Here is a 19,017-nt window from a genome sequence, read left to right as displayed (position 1 = left end):
CCAGCTGTAGGGCAAATAAAATGGATTCACTGCAGTGTAGAGCAAAGGTGACAATGCTGTGGGTAAATGTTTAGACAGGAAGATCCATCACTCTGAAGATGATCAACCTCTACACAAGTCATAATATTCAGGGATATTTTTCACCATGGAAACCTTCCCAGTGTATTTAAAAACAAAGTTTTTGTATGAATTCTGTGCTCATTGTGACAAGGGATTGAGAATAAAGTATTTCCCATTTTGGGCACTCAGCATTTTCCAGGTTAGGTGCAACGCAGAATTAGATGCAGAGTGAAGCGCCCTCTGCTTCTAACCTCTCAGCATACAATACCAATCAAACATTCCTTCTCTCAACACCAGTCATCCTGCATTCTCTGGAGGGAAACTGCCATGTTAGGGGTTCTTTTTTGAAGTGTGGTGGGGTCGGAGCATGTGGCTAGAGTGTGGTGGTGGTTGGTATTGGGTGGGGTGGGGTAGGGTCAGGGGCTGGTTGGTATTGGGTGGGGTAGGGTCGGGGGCTGGTTGGTGTTGAGTGGGGTAGAGTCAAGTGGTAATTGGTGTTAAGTGGGGTAGAGTCAGGATGGTTGGTGTTCTGGGGTCGGGGGTGGTTGGTGTTGAGTGGGCTGGGGTGGGGTCGGGAGGTGATTAGTCTTGAGAGAATTAGAGTTGAGGGGCAATTGGTGTTGAGTGGGGTAGAGTCGCGTGAGGTCAGAGTTAGGTTGGGAGGGGTTGGAGTCAGGTGGGGTTGGTGTGTGTGCAGCTGGAGTGGGTTAGAGGAGGGTTAAGTGAGATTGGTATTGGGAGGGGCTTGGTAATGAGTGGAGTTGGAGTTATGTTGGAAGATGAAGTCAGGTGGGTTCTGTAGGGTTGTAGTCAGGGGGTTGGAGTTGGTGGTAGAGGGTAAATACAGGTGCAGGAGTTTGGGAATGTTTGAGTGCAGAAGTAGGATGGCCAAGTTTCTACCACTTATGGCGTTGAGGCACGATAGAGCAGAATAAGAAGACGAGAGTCTAAGAACACGAGTTGTTGGGCTGAAAATAATTGCAGTCAAGACTAGGCAAAGGCCTAGTGAATTTGCAGAACCATGCACCCCTCGTTGTTGAAATGCTAAAACCATGCTGATTGGAAGAGAATTGCAGTGTGCTGCCCATGGACTTTGTTGTGCAATAGGTGACCGGCTCACTCCCATCCTGTTCTGACATTCTGCAATCTTATATTCCCAATCATCCAATCACATTCACACACACAATAGGAGAAAGAGGTTGTTGTGGCTCCCATTGTGTGCTGGGCTTGACTCCACGAACACCAGTCCCACCACAGCCCCTTTAGTATCTCAGCCACGGATACTCTTCACATGACTATCTGAGACTATCTAAATATGAGCGGTATCTCTGCTGACCCTAATCGCCACCTCAGCTCACATTCAAATGCAGTTTCCCTCGGAAACCACTTGGCAACAATCCGGAGTGGGAACCAGTTATTTTTTTTCCCTCTGTAGCTCTGGCTTACTGCTATTAGTTATAGGCTTTTACTACCGTAAACTGCTTAAAGGAACTAACTTGACAAAGACTAGGGAGAGAATTTGGAACCAACCAGTCTGCGTCTTCCACCAGCCCCAATATCTTTATCCGATGGGCCATGAGACATTGCTCTGAGGTAGCAGCATTGTGTCAGCATATTCATTTAAACACCCAGCAATTCTTCAGATAATATAGTTTGTTGAGAATGCACAGAATTAATAAAGGATGAATTGTGACCAGTGGCCGGACAATCAGCACTACCAGCTGTGGTTCATTCTTGCAGGCCTGTCACACAAACCCATCTGCTACATTGGAATCAAAATGTTTGATTGGGTGCAGGATCGTTGAAAGGATGTTCACAGTGAGCACAGCCAAAGAAAGGTTTGTTCAATGCATGAATTCTAAGCCTTTAGGCCAAAAATATGTCTTATTTTCAAACTGGGAAACTGGAAGCATAATTTTGCTGATAAATTCCTTCTTGAGGGACATAGTTTATACTCAGATAGACTGCAACATAATATGACATTAATAAGTTTACAGGATGGTGTGTAATTGGCAAATGAATTTTAACATAGGTATGAAAGGTTCATAAGAAGAATGAGAAGGGAAATAAATTATTTAGAAAAGAAGGATCTAACAGCATAAAGGAGCAAACTGGCCAGAGATCCATGATGCACAATCACTATAATGAGAGGTATAGATAGAGTTAATGGTAGTTGTCTTTTCCCTGGGATGGGGGATTTCAAGACTAGGGAGCACATTTTTAAGGTGAGAGGAGAAAGATTTAAAAAAGACATGAGGGGCAAATTCTTCACAGGGTGGTTCCGATGTGGAATGAACTTCCTGAGGAAGCGATGGATGTGGGCACAATTACAACATTTAAAAGACATTTGGATAAGTACATGAATAGGAAAGGTTTGTGGAGATATCAGCCAGGAATAGGTAGGTGGGATTCATTGAGTTTGGGATTATGTTCGGCATGGACTGGTTGGACGGACGGGTCTGTTTCTGTGCTTCATAACTATGTTTATGATTAAAATTAACAACGTAGGTTAAAAAAGCCAGAAAATAGAAATGTAGCAATCAAAACTACAAGTTCAATTCTCATTTGAAAAGCAGTGAAATAATATTTAATCTGTATAGAACAGCAGACTATACTTAGAGGACTGTGTACAGTTCTGGTCTTCATGATATATAAAGATGTGGAGACACTTAAAAAGATGGAATGCAGAAAAAGTTTCCAGAACTGAAAAGTTATATTTGTATAGAACAATAAAGGCTCAAGGGTGACTGTTGTGTTTGAAATTATGAAAGGTTTTTATTTGATAGATGTAGAAAAGATATTAATGCTTGTAGGAGACGGCTAATCAATAAGTCCACTCAGGACTTCAGGAGAAACCTTTTTATACAGAAAGTGAATGGAATAAACTTGCTGCCATGAACATTAGTTTAGGTGAACAGCATAAATGCATGTAAGATTAAGCTAGATCAATGCACGCGAAAGAAATGGAAAGAGGGAAATGTTGGTTTTGAATGAATTATGACGGGAGGTAGCTTGTATAAATAAAGGCTACGTGCGAGAGTTACCTTTTCCTTTGTTGTCCATTCTAAGTAATTCCATGTGTTATCAGTGACGTGTAGCATTCCATAGCAAGAAGATAAATTTTGTCCAAAACTTTTTTCTGCTAACTTTCTTACCTGACTCATTGTTCTACCGGGCCTCATGCCCATATGAAACATGTAGTGCTTGTCAACACAATATTCAACCAGCCAGACTTCATCTTATCCCCATCTAATGTACATGTGTGCACTTTCCAGGAGGATAACAAACAGGAGAGGAACTGTCTTGTCATCATGACTGAGGTGAGCTTGGATGTCCCAGTGCAGTAACAACAGTGTGTTAAACAAGGCGCTGTGTGTAACCGGTTCCTCAAAGTCATGGACATCCACACCCCAGGTCTCTCCTCACGCTTGCCCTCCCATTGGCTGCCAGAAGACATCTGATATGATCCTATCATTCCTTTTGATCTCTTTCTGCAGGAGAAAACTGCAATCTATACAATGGGGGAGATGGGCCACTCGGGATTGAGAGGGAAATCTCTCACATGAAGAGGAACAGGCAAAAGAGCTGATGAGAAGGGGAATAATGAGGAAAGGATGAGGTGAAGGTGAAAAAGGTGACCCTTCAGCCATCTGGTGACAACCCTTCTCTTTTGGAATCAGTATCACTTGCTTGCGCTGTCATACTCAACAGCATTGGAGTATTTGCTTGGGTGAAGAAAAAACAGACAGGGAGAGAAATTTCTGTTGAAAGACACAAAGGATTCAAATGATTGGAAGTGGAAAAGAAGCCATTCATTTCCCAATAAAGGCAACTGAGGTGACAAACTTTCAGAACAGAGAAATAGGAGGGTAAAATAGGTTTGTGGTTATATACTGGATGACTATCCTGGATCACATCATTTAGATATCTGTCAGAAAATGTGATCAAACAGTACGGAGAAAAGGTAAGAAAATGAGAAGCAGACCATCCAAGTGAATGGAGGAGCTAGTCTAAAGAGGATTGAAATGTCCTCCTCTCATTCTCAATATTATTGTAGGATACAACAACACGGCAAGGTATTAAAATGATCAGCCACTGGCAGAGCTGCAGGCAAGCAGCAAATGTAAGCATCAACTGAACACTGGTTCTCATGGAGCTTTCACTAAAATCCCTACTTAACAGTGGTACTTGGGTGAGGTACAGGAGACATCTCAATGCGTTCATCCCAGAAAGAATTGCTTCTTTCAGGATATCTGAGGGGAACTGAAGGAGATTGTGGAGAAAGTGAAGAAAATTAAGAAGCTGACAACTTAATAACAAGAGTGCAAAAATTACAGTGAGGAAGGAAATAAACTCTTGCCATTGATGTCATGTGCTAACATTTAGGCTGGCAAAGTGAAAAAGAAAACTATCATAAAAAAATTGATTAAACAGATGATTGCAGCTCTTGTTTTATTTCCTCCTGCTTTCACCCAAGCTCATTATTATCTGCCTGCCTGCAGGCATTATCCTTTAAGTTTTTGATGTGCAAATGCGGGCACTGAGTAGCTTCAATCGAGCCCTGAGAACTGACAGACTGAAAAGAGGGCTTGTCTCAACACAACTGTCTCCCTTTCTCTGTCTCTTTCTCTTCTCTGAAGTTTCCCTCAGTCTCTCTGATGCTTCTTACATCCCTGCAAGCAGAAGGTCATGCAGGCTGGAAAGTGTTTGTAGGAACCAAGCGATAACATTCAATTCAGTTCAAAACAGCCTAAAGAGGAAATGGTTGTAGCATAGAAATAGACTTTGTAAAAATGTTAGTGCTCAGTGGGCTGACAGGGATTTCCAGTTCAATGTTTATTTCAGTGCAATTTTTATCAATCCCTACAAATAAATACACACAACTTCAATACACAAACCTGCATTACAACATTTTCAATCGGCACAATTAAACACAAGCATCTTGCTATTGTTGGACAGCTACAATAAACAAATTTCAATCAGCAAATGTTCAATCCTTAAATTTAAATGCACAGTCAATACAAATTTTGTTCATTAGCAAATCTTCACACACCTTCATTATTCATATCTTGGATATTTACACCTTCAAGATTCACACTATTATTCAGATCTACAAAACATGCACCTTAAATACAAATATTCATGCTTTCAACTTGCACAACTACTTTATTTGCACCTTTACTATTCACACCTATAGTATTCACGTCTTCAACACACAACTACAATATTTACACTTATAGTACACCCACATTATTTATACCATCAATATTCACACAAGCAACATTAACACTTTTGATATTCAGATTTTCAATAATTACACCTTCAATGCTCAACTTCACTGCTCACAACCCTTAACATTCACACACAAAATTTCCACAACCACAACACATCCACATGCAATATTCATACTCACAATATTCACACCTGTAACAGTCATACCAACAACATTCCCACCTTCTCTATGTCTATCTTTTTAAAAACTATTATGTTCAAACTTATTAATAAAATAAAAACAAAAATAGGTGTTTTAACATTTGAATTGATCTTACAAAATTATCAAGAGATTGTCATTGTAAATGTGCCCCATGAAGATGTACTTATTAAAAATATGAGTGTTGAAGACGCCCAGTTTGAAGAAGACCATGTTGAAGAGTGTATATTGTAACCTGCACATTGCAGACACGATCTTAAACTGCGTCCCTCATTGCTACCAGCCTAACTTGAAATCCTGGCAGAAAGTGGCCTGTTGCTCATTCTACCTGGAAGCAGGCTAATGACCAAAGAGTCCCAGCAGTCATCTGAACTTGTCTGTGAGAATCAAGCAATAGGAAGAGGTTAAAAAGGTGATGAAAGTACAAAAAGAGTGAAGCAAGAATGATCTACGCTATGATATTTTTTGTTATGTTCAACTGAGTGCCTCAGAAAAGCAGGTTATGGCTGAAACTTGGACGTCAATGTGACATGTCTTTAAATAAGACACCTGGCCGAGAACTCCCTGTCAGGTTTCTGCTGAGAGGGTCTGGGAGCAATTTGCCCCTCAATTACCATTCATAGTTCAAGATCATAATCACAAGACCATGAGGAATAGGAACAAGAGGAGGCCGTTCGGCTCCTCGAGCCTACTCCATCATTCAATAGGATCATGCCTGATCTAATATTCCTCATGTCCCCTTTCCTGCCTTTCCCCATAATCCTTGATTTCCCAATTGCCCAAGAATCTATCTATCACAGTATTAAATATTCAGAAGAACTCTGCCCCCACAGTTCCCTATGGCAAGAAGTTCAAAGACTCACAATCCTCTGAAATAAGAAATTCTCCTTCATCTCAGTCTTAAATTGGTGCCCCTTTATTCTGAGACAATGCCATCTGGTCCTAGACTCTCCTGTGAAGGGGACATCCTCTCAGCATTTATCCTGTCAAGCCCCTAAGAATCCTACATTTTTAATCAAGTCATCTCTAATTCTTACAAACTCCAATGAGTGGAGTCCCAACCTGTTTAACATTTGCTCACAACACGATCTCCATACCAAGGAACACCCTAAAGAACCTTCTCTGAACTGCCTCCAATGAAATAATATCTTTCCTTCAGTAAGGGAACTGAAACTGCCCACAGTACCCCACATATAGTCTCACCAGTACCATATACAGTTCCAGTAAGACTTCCCTACTCTTATACTCCAACCCCCTTGAAATAAGTGCCAACATTCCATTAGCCTTCCTGAATACCTATTGCACCTGTGTGCTAGCTTTCTGTGTTTCATGTACAAGTACACTCAAGTCCTTTTGTTTTGCAGCTTTTCACCATTTAAATAATGCTCTGTTCTTTCTCTCTCTCTTCCAAAATGAACAATGTTACATTTTCCCACATTATACTCTATTTGTCAACTCTTTACCCACTTATCTAATCTCCATGTCTCTCTCCGTAAACTGTTTGTATCCCTCTCACAAACTGCCTTTCCACCTATTATGTGTTATCTGCAAATTTGGCTACAGTACATTTGCTTCCTTCCTCCGAATCATTAATATACATTGTGAACAGTTGTGGTCCCAGCACTGATCCCTATGGAATTCCACTGGTCATGGGTCACCAACCTGAAAAGAAATTCCTTATACCCACTTGTTGTTTTGTGCCCATGAGCCAATTCTTTGTCCATGTCTCAAAACAATACACCCAAAACCATCGGCTCTTATCTTATGACTTAACCCTTTTTTAAGGTGCCTTGTCAAATTCCTGCTGGAAATCTAAATATATCTACTGGTTCCCCTCTATACAGTCTGGTTGAGACTTCCTCAAAATACCTAGTAAAATAGTCAGATACGATTCCCCTTTGATAAAGCCATTCTGTCTCTGCTTGATTAGATTAGGATTTTCTATAACAATCTAATCTAAGCCTGAATTTATAGTGAATGGCCCAACACTGGCAGGAAATGTCTATTGTAAAGGTAAATCTGAAGACTTTATTTTTGTATTTTTGATTGTGGATCAAGACAGATAAAGGACTGTTCCCAAGTCAAGATTGTAAAAGGATATGTAGCACTTTTAAAAACAAGTTACTGAATCTCCTTGCATGTGGTATTTACACAGCTGTTTTGTTGAAGCAGTGAGGGGAGGTGCTCGTAGATCGCACAACACCAGGGGGTGTATGCAGAGTGATGTTTGGCTGGCAATGTGTAGCTGACTGGTTTGTGCAATTGTGACCAGTCATGAATGCCTGACAACAGCTCTCTGATTGGTTTCTGGGTAGCTGAAGAGTTTGTGAATGAAAATTTATTTTTAATTGATTTTTGTTGGATGTAGACATCACTGGCTGATCAGCATTTGTTGCCTGTCCCTGGGTGACTTTGAGAAGGTGGTGGTGAGCTGCTTTCTCAAACCACTGCAAAAGGGAGAAGCCTTCAGATCTCTATTACAGCAGGTGGTGTGTATCTCTCTCTCTCTCACTTTGCAGTAAAAATGTCTGAAGACTAAAAGCCAGTTATTTTCTACTACCAGTTGCTGCAAGCTGTTGCCTTTAACCAGCAACTAAGATATTTTGCAGTTAGCGTACCAATCACACTGTACGTCCTGTGAAACAGTGAAGGAACCTGGAGAAAAGAGATCAATGAACAGTAAGTCCTGGCAAACTAAAAGCATTGTCTCCACAAACCATTATGGTACGGTGCTATTTAACTTTATTTTCCAGATTTTATCTGTTTGCACAAAAAACTAATGTTTCATTGTTTGTCTGACTATTTGTCTAGGGGTTTTAAAAGGGTGATAGATTTTTATGTAGTAGACCCAGATGTTGATAGTTCATAGCTGTTTATAATGATTAGAATTTGCTTACTTGTAATAAACAGTAACTCTTTAAGTACAGAAACCCGGTCAGTGTTTTCTGTTAGTTTGATTCTAACAGACAGATAAATCGGGGAGCTGTCTGGTGACCTTGGTACAGTGTGACTTGAGAATCAAATGGGGTGTAACTACTAATGCATGAGGAAGGCTTCCGTTGCTTCTCACCACCTTGTATGGGTTGCTGCCAGTTACACAGCAGTCCTGCCCACAATAATTGCCCGTCCAATAAGTGAGCCAGAGGGTGAGGAGTCTCACTGCTAAGGTAGGTGGGGCCCCTGTGGCCTATGAAATATATTGTTTTCGTAAAGTTCCAGGGCCAAGAACTGAACAGGGAAATCCCTCCAAGACCTGGGTCCCTCCTAAAAATATAAAATTCCTTGCCCCTGTGCCCCTTGGGGCTGCAGCTGGGAGGCTGTCTGCGCTTAGCTGGCACCCACACCACCGGGCAAGAGATGAATCTGACATTGGCAAATGCCAACAACACTGTAAAATAATCCTTGATAGGACCTTTCCACATTCAGATCGGCTGCCAGCCTTCACGTCCAGTTCCAGTCCCTCCATCACTAAAATTTCCCAATGGCCGGATGTGGTCAGGAACTAATCTGATTCAGCTCCCTCCCCGCCTCTGGCAGTTGGCAGAATATTCTCCAAAGCAGATCTTGCTCATTTCTATTATGTTCGCACGTCTTGTAATGTCCATAATCTATGCAGCGTTGGAATGAATGCTGCTATGATAGCTAACATGACAAAATTAAAAGGGTCCTGGGCCTTAGTCATCTCAAGTGTCCAACCAGAGTTCAGGTAAAAGTTGCCACAGTCTAACCAGACCATCAGGCTGCTCTCTCATTGGAGAGGGATGACTGGTAATGCCACACCTCAGGTGCGGGGAGAGGTTGAGAAGGCAGGGCCTTCGTAGTAACCTCAGCTGGTGAAGAATTTGAACCCACACTGTTGACATCACTGTGCATTGCAAATCAGCCAACTGACCTAACCAAGCCCCCTCCAACCAAAGTCGAATGGCACCCAACAAAGTTAATATCAGGTAGAACTAGGTAGCCAGGAAAGTAGGATATGGGACAAAGGAAATCATGGCGTCATAGAGTTATACAGCACTGAAACAGACCCTTCGGTCCAACTCATCCATGCTGACCAGATATCCTAATCTGACCTAGTCCCATTTGCCAGCATTTGGCCCATATCCTTCTAAACCCTTCCTATTCATGTACCCATCCAGATGCCTTTTAAATGTTGTTATTGTAAAAGGTCCCTTTTAAATCTTTCCCCTCTCACCTTAAATATATGCCATCTAGTTTTATAGTCCCCCACCCTAGGAAAAAGGTCTTGGCTATTCACCCTATCCATGACCTTCATGATTTTATAAACCTCTATCAGATCACCCACCACCCTCCAACGCTGCAGGGAAAATAGCCCCAGTCTATTCAGACACTGCCTATAGCTCAAACCCTCCAACCCCAGCAACATCCTTGTAATTCTTTTCTGAACTCTTTCAGGTTTAACAGCATCCTTCCTAGGCAAGGCCTGATTAGGAATAGTCAACTTGACTTTGTGTGTGGGTAACTGTGTCTCACTAACATGGTTGAGTTTTTTGAAGAGGTGATAAAGAAGATTGATGAAGGCAGAGTGGTAGACGTAAATATAGTCTTCAGCAAGGTATTCGACAAGGCTCCTCATGATAGACTGGTTAGCAATGTTAGATCACATGGGATCCAGGGAGAGCTATCCAATTGGATACAAAATTGGCTTGAAGTTAGGAGATAGCGGGTGGTGGTAGATGGTTGTTTTTTTCGGACTGGAGGCCTGTGACCAGCAGTGTTCCACAAGGATCAGTGCTGGGCCCACTGCTCTTAATTGTTTATGTAAATGATTTGGATGTGAATAGAGGAGATATGGTTAGTAAGTTTGGAGATGACACCAAAATTGGTGTGTAGTGGACAAAGAAGGAGGTTATCTTACAGTACAACAGGACCTTGATCAGATGGGCTGATGGGGCAAGGAGTAGCAGGTGGAGTTTAATTTAGATAAATGTGAGGGGTTGCGTTTTGGAAAGACAAATCAGGGCAGGACTTATACATTAATGGTAGTTCCTGGGGAGTGTTGTCGAACAAAGAGACCTGGGGTGCAGGTTCTTTCCAGGTAGTTCCTTGAAAGTGGAGTTGCAGGTAGACAGGTTGGTGAAGAAGGTGTTTTGCACACTTGCCTTTATTGGTCAGTGCATTGAGTATAGGAGTTGGAAGATCATGTTACGACTGTACGGGACATTGGTGAGGCCTAATTCAAAATACTGTGTTCAAGATCAAAGTGTACAATGCTCTTGTCAGTCCACTTTTCTGGTACAATGTCCAGTTCTGGACAATTCATTAAGACAGCCATGTTCAAATACTGGTGGAGTTGGTGAGAGGAGGTACAACACAGCCCTTAAGCTGTAAGGACTCAGAATTTTCAGTCTGGGGATGGTTACGAACTTATAATGGTATAACAGATAATGGAGGATCTGGAAAAGGTAAACCAAGAAAATTACTTCAGATTGAATTGTGAGGCTCACACTGGTAAAAGGCAAATACTGGAATCGTGTTATGAATTCCTTTTCACAGAAAAGGACCAACATTTGGAACAAACTCTCAGATGAAGTAATGGAAGGAAAGTCTGTTCAATCATTCATGAACCAATAAGATGCCAGAACTGCAACATTACACAGTCATTCAGAATAAGTTGGTGATCATGATCTTCCTCATCTTTCAGGATCTTGTAACTGTGTGAGCCTTGCATGGAGAGGCTGCACTTACTAAAACAACAAAAGTTGGTGATCACAGGAGGCTCGGGCAACATCCATGGAGAGGGAGCAAGCTAACGTTTAGAGTCTAGATAACTCTTCACCAGAGTTGAAGTGAAGTGTGGAGGGGACAACATTTATGCTACAGGTTGGGGGGTGGGTGTTGTGAGGGTATGGTGCTGGTGGAGAAAGGATGTTGATAGTCCAGATTAAGTATTTGGAATGTGGGAATGGCAGACCGATGGTATATCTAACTGCCAGACTTGAAAGGACAGACAGTCCCACTGGGGTGAGGGGAAGGGAGGGAGGATGTGATAACAGAATGTAACAAGTAAAGCTTCACAATTTGAAGGTGTTGAACTCAATATTAAGTCCAGAAGGTTGCAAAGTGCCAAAGAGATGTCGTTCCTTCAGTTTGCCCTGTGATTCACTGGAGCACTACAGCATGCTGACAACAGACAAGTGGGCATGCGAGCAGGACGCTGTGTTGAAATGACTGGCGACAGGAAAGTCAGGGTCCTGCTTGTGCACTGACCAGAGATGTTCCGCAAATTGGTCACCCAGTCTGTGTTTGTTTCTCCAATGTACAGTAGGCCACATTGGGTGCAGCGAATACAATGCACAAGATTGGAGGAGGTACAGATGAAATGCTGCTTCACCTGGAAAGACTGTTTAGGCCCTTGGATGGTGACCAGGGAGGAGGTGAAGGGACAGGTGTTGCACCTTCTGCAGTTACATGGGAAGGTGCCGTGGGGAGGGTGTTGGTGGTCGTGGAACAGACTAGGATGTCCCAGAGGGACCAATCCCTTTGAAACGCAGACTGGGGGAGTGAAGGGAAGACGAGTTTGGTGGTAGCATTCTGCTGGAGTTGTCTGAAATGGTAGAAAATGATCCTTTGAATGCAGAGGCTGCTGGGATGAAAAGTGAGGACAAAGAGGACCCGATCATGCTGTTGTGAGCGATGGGAAGGGGCAAGGATGGAAGTATGGATAATAGGTTGGATGCGGTTGAGTGCCCTGTCAATCACAGTGGGTAGGAAATCACATTCATGGAAGAACAAAGAACAAAGAAAATTACAGCACAGGAACAGGCCCTTCGGCCCTCCAAACCACGCCAATCCAGATCCTCTATCTAAACCTGTCACCTATTTTCCAAGGATCTGTATCCCTCTGCTCCCTGCCCATTCATGTATCTGTCTAGATACATCTTAAATGACGCTATCATGCCTGCCTCTACCACCTCCATTGACAACGCGTTCCAGGCACCCACCACCCTCTGCATAAAGAACTTTCCACGCATATCTCCCTTAAACTTTTCCCCTCTCACCTTGAAATCATGACCCCTAGTAATTGAATCCCCCACTCTGGGAAAAATCTTCTTGCTATTCACCCTGTCTATACCTCTCATGCTTTTGTAGACCTCAATTAGGTCCCCCCTCAACCTCCGTCTTTCTAATGTAAATAATCCTAATCTACTCAACCTCTCTTCATAACTAGTGTCCTCCATACCAGGCAACATCCTGGTGAACCTCCTCTGCACCCTTTCCAAAGCATCCACATCCTTTTGGTAATGTGGCGACCAGAACTGTAAGCAATATTCCAAATGTGGTCGAACCAAAGTCCTATACAACTGTAACATGACCTGCCAACTCTTGTACTCAATACCCCGTCCGATGAATGAAAACATGTCTTATGCCTTCTTGACCACTCTATTGACCTGTGTTGCCACCTTCAGGGTACAATGGACCTGAACACCCAGATCTCTGAAGCATGGGGGTGGCATGGCAGCTCAGTGATTAGCACTGCTGCCTCACAGTTCCAGGGACCTGGGTTCGATTCCACTCTTGGGCAACTCTCTGTGTCAAGTTTGCATGTTCTGCCTGTGTCTGTGTGGGTTTCTGCCAGGTGCTCTGGTTTCCTCCCACCATCCAAAGATAAGCAGGTTTGGTGGATTGGTCATGCTAAATTACCCATAGTGTCCAGGCATGTGTAGGTTTGGTGCGTTAGCCGTGAGCAATGCAGGGATAGGGTAGGGAATGTGTCTGGGTGGGATGCTCTTTGGAGGGTCAGTGTGGACTCTTTGGGCTGAATGGCCAGTTCCCACATTGGAGGGATTCTAAGTCTATTCTAAGCAAGCCATGCCAACAGCACTGTTTTGGAAGGTGGTATCATCCGAACAAGGGCAAGGTAGGCAAAGTAACTGGGAGAATGGGATGGAGTCCTTGCAGGATGTGGGCGGTGACGAGCTGTAGTGACGGTAGCTATGGGAGTCAGTGGCTTTGTAGTTGATGGCAGTAGACAGTTTATTCCCCGAAATGGAGACAGAGAGGTCAAAAAAATGAAGGGAGGTGTTGGAAATGGACCATGTGAAAGTTATAGAGGGGTGGGAATTGGAGCCAAAATGAACAAATTTTTGAAGGTCCTGGCAGGAGCATGCAGCAGCACCAAAGCAGTCATCGATATACAGAGAAAAGAATTGTGGGAGGGGGCAGTATAGGACTGGAACAAGGATCGTTCCACTTATCCCATAAAATAGACAGGCATAAGTGCGACCCACGCGGGACCCCATAGCCACTCCTTTGACTTGGCAGAAGTGAGATGAATTAAAGGAGAAATTGTTCAGTGAGAGAACAAGTTCAGCCAGGTGGAGGAGAGTGGTGGTGGATGGGGATTGTTCAGGCCTCTGTCCGAAGAAGAAGCCTAGAGCTCTCAGACCGTCCTGGTGAGGAATGGAGGTATAGAGGGATTGGACATCCATAGTGAAGAGGAGGCAGTTAGGGCCAGGGAACTGGAAATTGTCAATATGGTGGAGGGCAGGATGTAGGTGGACAAGTGGAGAGAGCCTGCTTCTACATTCTTTAGGATGGTGCCACACAAACATTTTCCCACTGTGGCCCCATTTCAAGGCTTGCAGCCTGTCACGACCCCTCAGTGAGAACTGACAGTTGGTACAGCTGCTATAACCTGGCCAGAACACCAACTCAGCCAGTTACTGCCTCAGGACTCAAATCTCAAGATTTCGGCTTGTGGGCCAAGTTGAGATTATGACCCCTGCTTCAGGAAGCACTGTCCCAGGAAGTATTTGTTTCCAGTAAATTAGAATTCTGTGTGGATACTTCCATATTGTAGCCATCAGCAGAAACAAACAATCCAAATATATTAATGACTCAATTGGCAGGTGCATCCCCAACTGTGCTAATTTAGCAGATTAAAACGAAGGCGATATCGGTTTTGTTGGTAACTCCTTGGTCCATGAGGAGGCAGCTTCTGTCGGGGTTCCAGTGCTGACTGCCATTCAGTGGTGTCTGCTGGAAAATGGTCTGTGAAAATGTGCATGAGAACAGGTCTGCGCTTGGCTCCCATGCCCACTCTGATGAAGTAGTCTGCCAATGTTCATTCTCTATGTTCCCACAGAAAGAAAAACAACTGGGATGAGGTACCAAAGGGGTGAGCAATGCTGCAAGAGGCAGCTCCTACAGGAGAAGAACAGAAAAGTAGGAGATAGAGGAGGGGGGAGGTTGAAAAGTTAAAACAGGCAACTGGCAAACTGCATCCAATCAATGAAGATATGTGATTGATGTATAGTTTGCAGTTGGTGATACAATGTCAATCCTTGGCCGTTCTGCAGACTTGTCACAGGCTGCCAGTTCTCCATTACCAAGTGGTTAACAGCCTTGAAGTCTGTGCAGTCAATGCTTTTGTACAAACACAATGAACTGTTACAAGGTTGAAGAGTTGCCAATGTTCTGAAAACACCGTTCTGCTCCAGTCAATTCTAAATAAGCATGGTTCATATCTGAAGAAAGAAGGACTTTGATTCAAACAAAGAATCCTATCTCATTGCCACTTCTCCCACACTGTTAATCAAAAGAGTAATTTTTTTCAATAGTAAAGGGAAATATGGGAAAGATAATTCTGCCTGTGATTCTTTTGTTCAGTGTTCGAATCACTAAAAAAGCAAAAAACGTTGGTTCAGAATTTTCAAAAGGCATATATATCAAGATTATTAAATCCAAAATCTACAGCAAATATATTTTGTAATAAATTAGTGTCAGAGACACAGCATAGCAAACCATTTATTGTCTTAAAATATTGAAAAGTATTAAATATTTTGAGGGTGAAATTCACAAGGGGTCCGAGGCACTCAACAGGCAAGTGTTTGAGCAACTTTTTTAAATTCTGCCTGAGTCATTCAAACTTGGACAGTAGATAGATGGTCTGCAATTTGTGCCTGGTTTGCTTTACCATCCAAGATAAATTTAATTTTCTCCACATTTGTGTTCACTACCTATCTAAAGAACTTGCCTTCGTTTTTTTTGCTCTCTTGTGTTGTACTTTTAATCAAGCACTTCATAATGAACTCGTAATAGCATGACTTAATGTGCTCGTAGTGCTTTTTAATGATCTCAAAGCCTGCCATTTGTTTGATGGGCTTTGTCACAAGGAAATTGTTAGCAACTTCTCATGGTATAATTACAACATTTAAAAGGTGTCTGGCTGGGTACATGAATGGGTAGGGTTTAGAGGGGTATGGGCCAAATGCTATCAAATGGGACTAGATTAGGTCAGCATGGATGAGTTGGACCAAAGGGTCTGTTTCCATGCTGCACATCTCTATGACTTTATGACACTAATTAGAAAAGGTGAAGCTGTTGTTTAGTGTTCTATCAACTTTAAAAAGTTTATTAAGGTGAGAAAGAGGCTCGGACCAGAGATCCTGGTCAGAAATGGAGAGGAAATGAAGAGGATAAATAGACAAAGACTGGTATTTTACCACCTCAGTTTCTGGATCAAAGTCAGGACAATTTCAGGATTACAAAGCTGACTTCCCAACTTGTGGATCTGTCTGTCAGTCTTTCCCAGACCCAACCAATTAACAGATTATCAATAGATTCACCACAATTTGGGAGGGCAGACAGAAAGAAGAGTCTCTAATAAAAGGGGCCTCTGACAGCACTGACAGTGGCACCATTGTGAGCTGTGAACCCCTCAGTATGAGGCAGTAAAGAAGAGAATAATGGGTGGATGGTTCAGAAACGTACACCAGGTCCATGGATGCAAGGAAGCAGACGATGTACAGAGAGAGGCCCTCTCTCTAGAGGAGATCAGCCAATCTCACCAGCAAAGCCTGGTTTGAGGGTGCAGGGTAGCTGGGGAGCTGGAGTGTAGTGCTCGGCATGTCGATCAAAGGCTGTAAATGTTCCAATGTCCTCCTGAGGCCCAGCAATGTGAGAGTCCTGTCTCTGTCTCTCTCTCAGCTGGCTGCCATTATCCCTCCCCAAGTCCACACAACACGCTGAGACACTGTATCTCGGCCAGCCATATCCATTTCTCCCCAGGCTCCTCCTCAATTCTCCGTCTCAATCAGCCAGTCCCTGGTGACAGTCATCAACCCCCTCCCTCAATGATCTCATTGCCATTCCTTAGCACCATGTAACTCCTCATGCTACTAACTCTTGGCCTTATCTCATTGCAAGAGAAAAGAGCTCACAACTGTTGAGAAAGAATGAGAAGCTGCATTCACAGCCACGCTGGTCATTCATACAATCCCTACAGTGCAGAAAGAGGACATTCAGCCCAGCGGTCTGCACCAATCCTCCAAACAGCATCCCTCTCAGATCCCAGTTCCCTACCATATCCCTGTAACTCTGCATTCACCATGGCCAATCCACTACAACATCCATTGACACTACAGACAACTTAGCATAGCCAATCCACCTAACCTGTACACCTTTGGACTGTGGGAGGAAACCCATGCAGACATGGGAGAATGTACAGAGTCTGCAAAGATAGTTATCCAAGGCTGGAATCGAACCCGGGTCCCTGGTGCTGTGAGACAGCTGTGCTAACCACTGAGCCACCGTGGAGGAAGAAGCCTTTTAGATCAATGGGTTGGCTCAGTGTCAGATTTTGATTCATCATCCTCCTGTGTGACACCTTGGGATGTTTGATTATGTTAATGGTGCTACATAAATATAAGTTGTTATTGAGAGAATGGGGGTGAGACAGAGGGAAAAAGAGTAGTAGGAGGGACGGAGAGGTTTAGAGAGTGAACTCCAGAACTTAAAGCCTAAGAAAGGCCAGCAGTGGTGGGTCAATGAAAGTTAGGGGTGTGCATGAGCCAAAAATTGGTTTTGGCAGAGTTCTTGGACGGATTTAGTGGTGGAAGAGATGGCAAAACTGTTTCAGAACAACTTTCAGGGAGAGCGTAAACTGGAATGAAAGGTGTTGGGGGAGTACTGAGAATTCCCACAAGCCTTATCTTCGACTTTCTAGACTGAATGAAAGGGCTGACACATGGACTGCTGCTGTGGTTATTCTTTTATTATATATCAGCCATGCAATTAGCCTACTGAGTTCCTGAATAAACCATAATCCTACCCAACCATAACACATTGTCATACAGCAGAGCTCAGTGGAACTATCCAGAAGTTCTGTCTCCCACTGATTAAAGTTCTGAGATTTTACCAGCTCAGACTTTCATAAATAGGAGTCTCAAGCCTCACACCCGTATTTCAAAGTGCGATTTATTAATGAAGACAAGATCTACCTGAACTATTCACATCCTGCTCATGAAAGTACAGCAAGCAATCTGTGGTGAGCTTCCAAGCCAGATGAATAGCACTCCTTGTCAGCATGTTAATTAGGAAGTGGTTTGTGGTGTTCATTTATGCTTTGAAGTCAGAAAAGACATTTCCGACAGGTATAGAAATACCTGGCGGCTCAGTGAAGCTTGGGAGAGGAGGTGGACTGATGTTCAATTCAGGGATTTCTCATCTTTTAAATGAAACTCTGCCATTTCTTGCCCACCTTAATTTTTAAGGGAGTTTCAAAAAGTGCATTCATTTATATTTCTAATTGTTCCTTTCCTGCTGCACTGGGACTGTCTTACTGGGTACAGAGGTCGATTCTCCCCTGCTGGGACAGTCCTGCTGGGGGTTGTGGTTGATCCTCCCTGCTGGTACAGTCCTGCTGAGTTCAATGGTTAATCCTCCCTTGCTGGGACCGTCTTGGTGGATCTCTCCTGCTGGGACAGCCCGGCTGAATGTAGTAATCTTTCTTCCCCTGCTGGGACTCTCCTGCTGGGTGGAGTGGTTGAACCTCCTCTGCTGGGATTGTCCTACAGGGTTCAGGGTTCCTGCTGGGTTTGACTTGCTAAGAATGACCTACAGGATGCTGTGGGCGATCTTCTCCTGCTGAGATAGGTTCACACTCTCCAGCTATCCTGTTTTTTTTACCAGCTTTTCTAAGTAGCTATTCTTCATGTGTGGACCTCACCAACAACTGTTGGCTGGTAACTGATAGGTGATGCCTGACTCAATGCTTGCTTGATGGGGATCGGGAATGTGTGTGTGTGTGTGTGTGTGTGTGTCTGTTAGGCTGATTCATCTTGTCCTGGTTACTTCTGAGCATTTCTACAGACAAAAGTGTCAGGGTCTTTGCACTGCCTATACTTATCGATACTTATTGCTGAATACTTATCTTGGGACAAGTTTAGGAATTAGTGCAATGTAAACAGACCTTCTCCCAGGGAAACAGACCAAATAATTTAGAGTTGGTGTTCCGAAGATTAAATACCACATAACAATGTTTCAATGTAGCTTCTGATTTATTTTTTACAGTGCAGTTCAATCTTAATCACCTCCTGCTACTGTGCCAGGAACAATTGCTTTGATCAAGCATTTTAAGAACAGACACTCAAAAATTCCTCTACATTATCATCAAGCACAAGTCAGCTAGGAACTGTGTCACAATGCAAACAGCAGTGAGTTCTAGAGAGCAGCAGACTCTACCCAGTGACTAAAGCCCTGCTACATGCCTCTTGCCAAAA

This window comes from Rhincodon typus, chromosome 26 (genome assembly GCF_021869965.1).
Source record: "Rhincodon typus isolate 14 chromosome 26, sRhiTyp1.1, whole genome shotgun sequence".
NCBI lineage: Eukaryota > Metazoa > Chordata > Chondrichthyes > Orectolobiformes > Rhincodontidae > Rhincodon > Rhincodon typus.
Note: the sequence above shows the minus strand (reverse complement) of the source record.